The 8,215-nt window shown below is 56.2% G+C and overlaps 1 long non-coding RNA gene across 2 annotated transcripts; it reads right to left on the reverse strand.

Moving 5' to 3' along the window:
- Positions 1-917: 917 nt before the first annotated feature.
- LOC117022863 (uncharacterized) lies at positions 918-7,706 on the reverse strand. 2 transcript variants are annotated; one of them, XR_004423133.1, is made up of 5 exons: positions 7,586-7,706; positions 3,191-3,499; positions 2,768-2,871; positions 2,433-2,614; positions 918-1,391 (listed from the first exon to the last, which is right to left on the reverse strand). It is a non-coding gene; the product is annotated as an uncharacterized LOC117022863 (long non-coding RNA). The 2 variants fall into 2 exon arrangements; XR_004423132.1 differs by lacking the exon at positions 7,586-7,706 and having other exon boundaries at positions 3,191-4,349.
- Between the last annotated feature and the right edge of the window lie 509 nt (positions 7,707-8,215).

Below are 8,215 nucleotides of genomic sequence, written 5' to 3' on the forward strand. Positions count from 1 at the left end.
CAGCTTGGGTTGGAAAGGCAACCTATGCCTGTTTCCCAAACTCAGTCACTTTCAAGAGTAGAAGTGTTTTTCCAAGGGTAGAGTTTGCCCACGCCAAGGGACTCCGGAGAAGAGGTGGTGATACAGGGGGAGAGGCTGAAGGTTTGAGCTTTGACCCAGTGGCTGGGTTCATTCAAGGCTCTATGAGGGAGGCTCCTGGCACAAGCCAGAGCCACCTTCTGGCTGTGGACACACAGGACTAAGAAATAAGTCCTCTCTGGGCCTCAGGTTTGTCCTGTTAGGTGGGGACCGTCCATCTGGAGGGCCGCTGGGGGCTGCAGACGGGGGCTGGAGAAGGTGCCCCCCACCCAGAGCCCTCAGAAATACGGTGGCGGCCTGCCTTTTCGTTTGCAGAGCGGGGGGTAGAGATCAAGCTGGCGCCCCCTCCTCCTGCCAGCCAGCCCAGACAGAGGTGGGGGCGAGAGACTCTAGGGAAGTGAGTCACGCCGGCCAGGCAGAGCGCGTCCTTCCGGCTGACAGCTGCAGCGGCAGGTTTCATAGGTAATTATGTAATTTACGAGGCTCCCGCTCGGCCCGCGTCTGAGTCAGCCCGGCTGTGTCGTGACCAGGCGAAGGCTGGCAGAGCCAGGCGTGGGCACAGGCTCTGCCCCTGGGCCCTGGCCTCTGCCCGGGGAGGGGGCCCCGGCAGTGGGGCTGGTGGAACCATCTAAGACCTGAGACAAAGGAAGCGTGTGTTTTCCTGGCCCTGGCTCCCACCTGAGAATGTGGGCTCACACACCGAGTGAGGCACCCCGGGGAGGCCTGCTTCTGGAAGATGCTCCCTGCAGAGTCCTCCCTGGGTATAAAGACAGTGACTGTATGAAAATCACTCCTGAACATAAAGACACACAAACAGACTTTGATGTGTATGATGCAGATTTATTATTCAAATGGCCTGACAACATTCAAAGAGTTTGAAAAGGAAGAGCAGGAATTCCTGTGTCCTAACCAGCGTGTTCGCCTCCCAGCTGCACTGTCTGGTGGGCGAGGGGCACAGGTCATTTGCTCTTTTAATTGAGTTTATTTCACTCAGGACTTCTCCCCGTGCCCATACGGTCCTCCCCAGCCCACAGTGACTGGGCCTGTCCCACGAGGGTTCGCCTCCTGGTACCCAGTTAGTGTCCTTTAAAGGTGGGGGGTGCAGGCCCCCTCCTCCTTCCTGGGCGAGGCAGTAAAGGGTGCTGGTTGGAGGGCGCTGTGCCTCCCTCAGCTGGGTCACGGGTGCCCTCGGCCTTCTCCAAGGACAGTGACCATTTTGGAGTTGTGTGAAGCAGGCAACAGGGAAGAAAGCGCTGAGACTCTGGAGGGCTCAGAGAAAGCAGGGCTCTCAGAAGAGCAGGCGGGCCTCCGAACTGAAAGAGAAGGCGAGAAAGGAGGGCGTCAGGAGGGAAGACCCAGAGCCTGCTCAGCCAGCCCAGCGTCTTCCTGGGATCCTGTGACAGCACCCCACAATTCTTATCACAGGGCCCAGCTAGCACAGAAGTCTGCACCCCACCCTGAAATGGGCATGCCCTCTATTTCCCTCTGCCTCAGTTTCCTCACCTGGCATCTACCATCCTAGACAGAAAGTGGATAGAGACATCGGGCCCTCAGGGGTGTTAGGCTGACCTCCCCTCTTTTCCTTCCTTTCCTTCTACTGTTTCTTCTCCCAACAAGCCCCCACCCCACTCAGGCCCCCCTTCTATTTTTCCTGGCTAAAACCTGCCACAGACACCACCACACCCGGAAAGAGATAAATAAATAAAAGAAAAACAACCTCAACTGTGAAAAGCAGTCCAAATCTGAAATTTTTCCGGCCTGAGTTAATTACACTTTAAATTGGCATGTTTACTGATCGGGGATTTCAAGTTAACAGAGACACCCCCCCCCCAACTGTTTGTACAGTAAAACTCAGCAGGCTGGCGGGCTCCCCCAGGCCTTGGCAGGCCCCGCCGCTCCCCTGCCAACAACAGAGCATAACAGAAACATCTATTTTTGAGTGTTAGAGAAAACGAAGATATCACAGATGGTGGAAGCAGCATTCTGGATGGTTTCCCACACCCCAGGCTCTGTGCACCTTCTCCGCGGTGTCCTGCCCCAGGGGAAGACCAGGGGACCCTGGAAGCAGGGCCTGCTCAGGCCTCCCCCACACTGCAGCACTGCCCATGTAGGATGTGCCGGGAGCTCTGGGAAGGGTTCAGGAGGCCCTGCTTTTTTCATTCATTCATTCATTCATTCATTCATTCATTCATTCAACAAACGCTAGTTGGAGCCTGGAGGAGCTACATCGAGTCAGGTGGCACTGCCCCTAATAACAGGCTTAGCTCTCTCCTAGAGCCGGTGTGCCCTGGGCAAATCCCGCCTCTGCTCCAGATCCAAATGGGAGGCAACTAGCTGTAGTAATGGGCACTTACCAGACCCAAGAATGACTCTGGGGTAGGGCCAGGTGCCCTAGTTCACAGCTCACACCTCTCCAGGAAGAAGTGGTCTGGTGTGGCCACCTCTGGCCCAGCCCTTGGCTCGTGGCTGAGGTCGACCGAACGCCCTGTCCGTGGGATGTCCATGTACTGGGTACCTGGTCCAGGGTCCAGCATGCCTACAAAGGGGAGACAAGGTCAACAAGCATGGCACAGTGCCTTCCCTGGGCTAGGTTCTGTACCAGGCACAAGGCCCCACGTGACCCACGGTGACCAAACCATAACAGTCCCTGCCCTCATGGAGCCTACAGGCTGGGCAGGGAGATAGGTACCTGTTGATCAAAGGATCAGAGGACTGCAGATTGAGGCTCTGTGTGCGTACTGGGGTGGATCAGGGAAGGCTTCCTGTAGGAGACAGCACTGGAGCAGACAGAGCCTTGGAGGATAAGGAGGGGTGGGAATTCCAGGTAAGGGCACAGCTTGGGCAAAGGCATGGCAATAGGTGTGGGAACGATAGCACCAAGGACACGAGGTGGGCTTTCAGATGTTCCACTGCCTTGGGATCATGCAGTGGGTCCCATTTGGGTCCTGCAGCCATAATGGCACCAAAGCCCAGCCCAGGCTGGTCACGTGGACCTGCGTGGCTCCTGTCCTCTCCACCACCCACGCCAGGGCTGCAGGGCGGAGCTGCTTGCTCACCCAGCGGGCCCGCCCTTCCCCGGGGTCCTTCCCCACCCCAAGCTCTACACACTCACTGCCGGCCGCTGGTGGGGCTGCGCATGCGTGCGCTCCCTCCACGTCGCCTGGTAACGGGAAAATGATGAACGAGCCTCCATCACACCCTTGCTTCGCGGCCCTCCAGCCGTCTGCAGGGTGACAAATGGCCCCTCTGCCTCCGCAGGGTCTTTTCAGCAGCCTCGACTGCAGAGCCTTGGCGGCGCTTGGTGGAAATTTATGTCCATCTACACCGATTCTTCTTCATTTCTCTACTTCTTCATTCCAAGAGCACGCTTTTATTTATTCATTCCACAAACGTCCTCCCAGCGCCTCCTGTGAGCTTCCTCCTGGAGATAGAGATCCGATTCAATACACCTTCACGTGCTGAACACCTCTGTGCTGGTGAATGGACAGCTCTGAGCCAGGCATTAGCTGAGCACCTACTATGAGCCGGCACTGCAGAGCTAAAGCCCTGCTTCTAGAAGCTCTGTGGCTGGGAAGTATTGAAAACTCAGATATTGAAGAATCTCGCTTGCTGTTGCTGCAGCCCTGGGGTACTGGGTGACCCTCAGTTTTACAAAGAATGAAACTACCTATTTGCCAGAGGTGGGTCTCAGCACCAAAGTTTGAGACAACACTCAGGAAAAAGCCACGGCAAAGCATGCTACCCTCTTGGACCTCAGTTTTCTTATCTGTATATGGGTGTGAGTAGAGGGCAGGGAAAGAGGGGAATGAACTCCAGGTCCCACTCAGCCCTGACATGTGGGGGTTCTTTGCATCTGAGGACCCACCAGTAATGAGACCTCCTTGGGGTTTCCAGGACTATACCAGCCACTGATTCTGCAGGGAGGTGTACATGCAAGGGTGGGATGACAATAGAGAGCGGGGGTCTGGGGGAGTCAGGCCGTGCGGGCCGCGCCCTGCAGAGATCAGCTGGCTGGACTGAGCTCTCTGTTCTTGGTCACTGGTCACTCTGACTAGATCTGTACACAACCAAGGTGGCGAATACAGCCCTCAAATGAGGCAGCAAGACCCGGTCAGTGTGGGGCTCCGCTGTTCAGATCTCCACTGTGCCCTGGGTCTTCTGACAGAGCAGCAGCCCTGTCCTCAGGCCAGACATGAGCCAGGGAACATGGGGACTGCACCCAAGTGAAAGCACCCCCATTTCATGGGTGATGTCACCAAAGTGGAGATGCCAGGTGGGAAAAGCACCATGAAAAGTATGGCAAGCTAAGCATTGAGAAAAGCAAGCCTAACTCATCGTGCAGACAAAACTTGGGGACCCATCCGACGGACCTGCCTTCTTCTAGGATATGGCTATTCCTAAAGCCACATGGCTTGCAGTGGGCAGAGTGGCTAAGCACAAACAGCTTGGAGCCAGACCTCACCCCAGCTTGCATCTGGGTGATCTTGGACGAGTCTCAACCTCTCTGTGCCCCATTTCCTCATCTGTAAATCAGAACCTGCACCTCCAGGGCTGACGGGGAGCAGTGAGCAAACCCCCAAGACCAGAGACATGTGCAGGACCAAGGCTGAAGCCCATTCAGGGCAGCTATTCTTTTCCTTCCTCTTTCCCCTTGAAAACAGTAAGGGAAAGGGAATATAGGCCCAGTTTGTCCAGCAACTTCCCAATTTTAAAAATCGCACTTGTGGAATGTGCAGGAGACACATTTCAGGGAGACAAGCCCTTGCCCAGGCAGACCCCGGGGAAGCAGTGCTCACTGAGTGAAACTGGACCCGGGGCTGGGAACACGCAGCGCCTTGGAGACGATCCCTGCCACGGACCCTCTGGCCCACGGGCCCTCAGTGACTTTTATCCTGGCCGCCGCGAGGCCAGACCTTTTTCTTCAGCTTGTCAGATTAGAAAGTTCCTTTGTTTATTTTCTCTGCTCCTCAAACAATAGGTAAACCAGTAATTTAGCTTTTAATGACACTCTGCACTGAGCAGTGTGGGGTCACCGTCGTCGGGTCTAACATGAGTTTGGAACATGCACACTGCCGAATGTCTGGTACCCTGGGCTGACACTGTGTCTAATGCATAATTCTCAAGAGGCAGCTAAAGTACCCAACGTTTCTCCCAGTGGTGGCCTGGGAGACACAGGGCAGCGCTGGGGGGAGTGCGCGTGAACGCTGTGGTGTGGGGATGGTTCCACTGGAGCCATTAAGTAAGGCTAACATTGCCTCCTACCCCCACACACATTTAATATATTCCAAAGATGTGTGGGTGCATTAACAGTAATTTTCATCCCCAAATGTCTCCATTTAGTCAGTTCCATGCATAAAATATTAGCTCTGACACCCTGCTCCAGCCTGTTAGAGATGGAGTTCCCCAGAGCAGCCTGCTAGGAACGCTATAGAATTTACTGGAAAGTTGGGGGGGTGCTCAATTGGTGTTGCAGGGTTATAGTGGGGCTCATCAGTCTTTTGGGGGTCCCAGGGGACCTCTGAAAAGTGCAGGGAAGAGCCCAGACCTAGCTGACATGCCCCTGTTGCAGCAAATTTCAGACTCTCAAATGACATCCTTGAAGGGGCCGAAAAAGCAGAAAACCAAACAGCTTTCAACAAACATGAAGAATTTCTAAGAACTGATTATCACGCTCATGTGTGCCCCACCACATCTTCCTGGGTGCCTCCTTTGTGCCCAGCTCTTTCCTGGGGATTAACTTGATAAGGTCCCTGCATTTGTCAGTCAGTCAATAAACACTCACAGTTCCTCTACTGCGGGCCTAGCCTGCGTCCTCGGACTGGGGACACAGCAGGGAACAGTCCTGAGAAATCCTGTCCTCAGAAATCCTACAGTCTGGGGGGACAGAGAAAGTAGACATACTTTTGCATAGCAGTAAGCTAGGAAGACAATGGTAACAGGCAACAGAAGATGACAGGAAGAGGCAGGGCGAGGCTGGTTGATCAGGGACAGCCTTGCTGAGCAAGACATTTCCTCCCCTCCAGAATCCAGAACCCCTGCTCTAGAAAAGGGGCTACTTGGGGGGAAGGAGTGAGCAAGAGACTGTGCTGAGTGTCCTGAGAAAGGGGTACCCAGGGCATGGGAGTGGGGACTAAGGAAGGGAGGCCTGGACCCTGGATAGAAGGAGGAGGCTGAGGGCAGGCTGCACAGATGCAGCCGCCCAGGATTCACCTCCCAAAGGAGGATGGATGGACATAAACGGGGGACACACTGTGAAGCACCCGAGGAAGGGAGCGCAAGGAATGAGGGTGGCCAGGCGGGGCCTTGGGACACTGGGTGGGGCAGCCCCTCCCCGCACGCTGGGCACAGAGGGATCCCTGGCCTGAGGAAGCCCACAGAGAAAGGGCATGCACAGAGCTGGTGACGGCAGCCCGCTCGGAGAGGGCTTCCTGAGGCGCAGAAGACCATGAGCAAATACCAAACTGCCTGGTTCATGCTTTGGAGGTGCTCTTTCCATGGCCCTGGACTTTGTCCTCCACCAGGAGACCCTGACGTGGTCTGGGCAGGCTGGGGCAGGGCTGGGGTGCCCAGCGCGGAGGGAACTGTCGGGAGCACGGATGTCGGGAACCACTGACTCTGGAACCAGGGAGGCCGCTCCGTGGTGATTCCGGAAGCCCTCCGGAACAGATGGAGCTGGAAAATGAACAGGCCACGTGGCCCAGGTCCGACACCAAGTCCACGGGTCAACAACACAGAGGCTTCTGCCACCTGCAGTCAGCACCTGACGTGGAGGTCGTCCACGGCGGGATTCGATACCGGGAAGAGGTTGACTGTATAATATTCATCGTGTAGAAAGTGAACACCTCACAGGCAACCTATTTCAGGTACCACGGAGCAGGGTGGACTCGAGATGGAGGCTTCTTCCGCACAGACGGCCCAGCCACCCACCCGGCTGCCTGCCCCCGAGCCCCAGGATGCGAGTCGGCTCATGCTGCGTCCTCCCTGGGCCAGCGAGCATGCAGGAAGCACGCGGGGCAGGATCTGATACTGAAGAGAGGTCGGCCGTGGACCTCTCTTCACGTCACAATGGACGCGCACGCACATGGGCAACCTCTCCTCAAGTACCACACAGAGCAGCCCCTGAGCTCATCCCAAAAAGGAATATCCTGCCACGGGGTCGCCCAGGCACTGGGATGAGAGGGAAAGCAGCCAGGACACACCTCCCAGGGGCAGGCCATGCGTACGGCCCCCTTGGAGGGATGCCCTGGAGAGCAGCAGGTGCCCGCTCCAATGGGGGAGCCCCTCCAGGGAGCCCTCTGACTAATGACACTGGGCGTGGAAAATAGATTGAATCCTCGTCACTCGTCGCACATCTCGCAAAAGCTTCATGACCAGCCTCCCCAACGCACTCCACCCTTGTCTCTTCCCCGCGGTCAAGGAGCGTTTCAGGAAGCTCTCCCAGGATGGATTAGGTGTTACATTAGGGAGGATGACAGATGTCATACCCAGAGCCCATGCAGTCACGTACCCTGGAGGTGGCCAGCCTCAGGCCTGGCCCTGTGCACAAGTCGTAGGTGGTACTGAAAACAGGCCATCTGTGTTATATTCGTCATTAATAAAGCGAACTCATCACAGACAACCTCTCCTCAAGTACCCAAAGTGACGCTGACTCCGGGACCAGGGCTGCTGCAGCACCGATGGGCGCCTCCCGGAGTGGTCCTGAGGGGGGATCAGACAGCACTGGTGAGAGGACACAGGCCGGGCAGTGCACGCCCTGCCCTGCCCAGCCTCAGTGACCAACCCTCCCTCAGTACCCGCTGGGGCAGTGACACGAAAGCCCCCGCCCCATGCCCACCCCCACAAGGGCTTCATCTCCAACCGGTCCTCCAAGGTGAGATTTGATACTGAGAAAAGATCAACCATGTATTATTCGAAGTCAATAAAGCGAATATAACACGGTCGATCTCCCTTCAAGTACCAGGAGAGGTGCTGAGTGGAGGAGCAGCGGCTTGGCCCAGGCCCGCAGGCCGCAGGCTGCAGTGGGTACGGACGGCTAGTGGACCAGGTGAAGTACATTAGGAACAATTACTTTCCAACTGGTCGACCACCCATCCTGTACCCCAAAGCGGAGCTGAGACTGACGTTCTTTCCCGAAGTG

This window comes from Rhinolophus ferrumequinum, chromosome 6 (assembly GCF_004115265.2).
Source record: "Rhinolophus ferrumequinum isolate MPI-CBG mRhiFer1 chromosome 6, mRhiFer1_v1.p, whole genome shotgun sequence".
Classification (NCBI taxonomy): Eukaryota; Metazoa; Chordata; class Mammalia; order Chiroptera; family Rhinolophidae; genus Rhinolophus; species Rhinolophus ferrumequinum.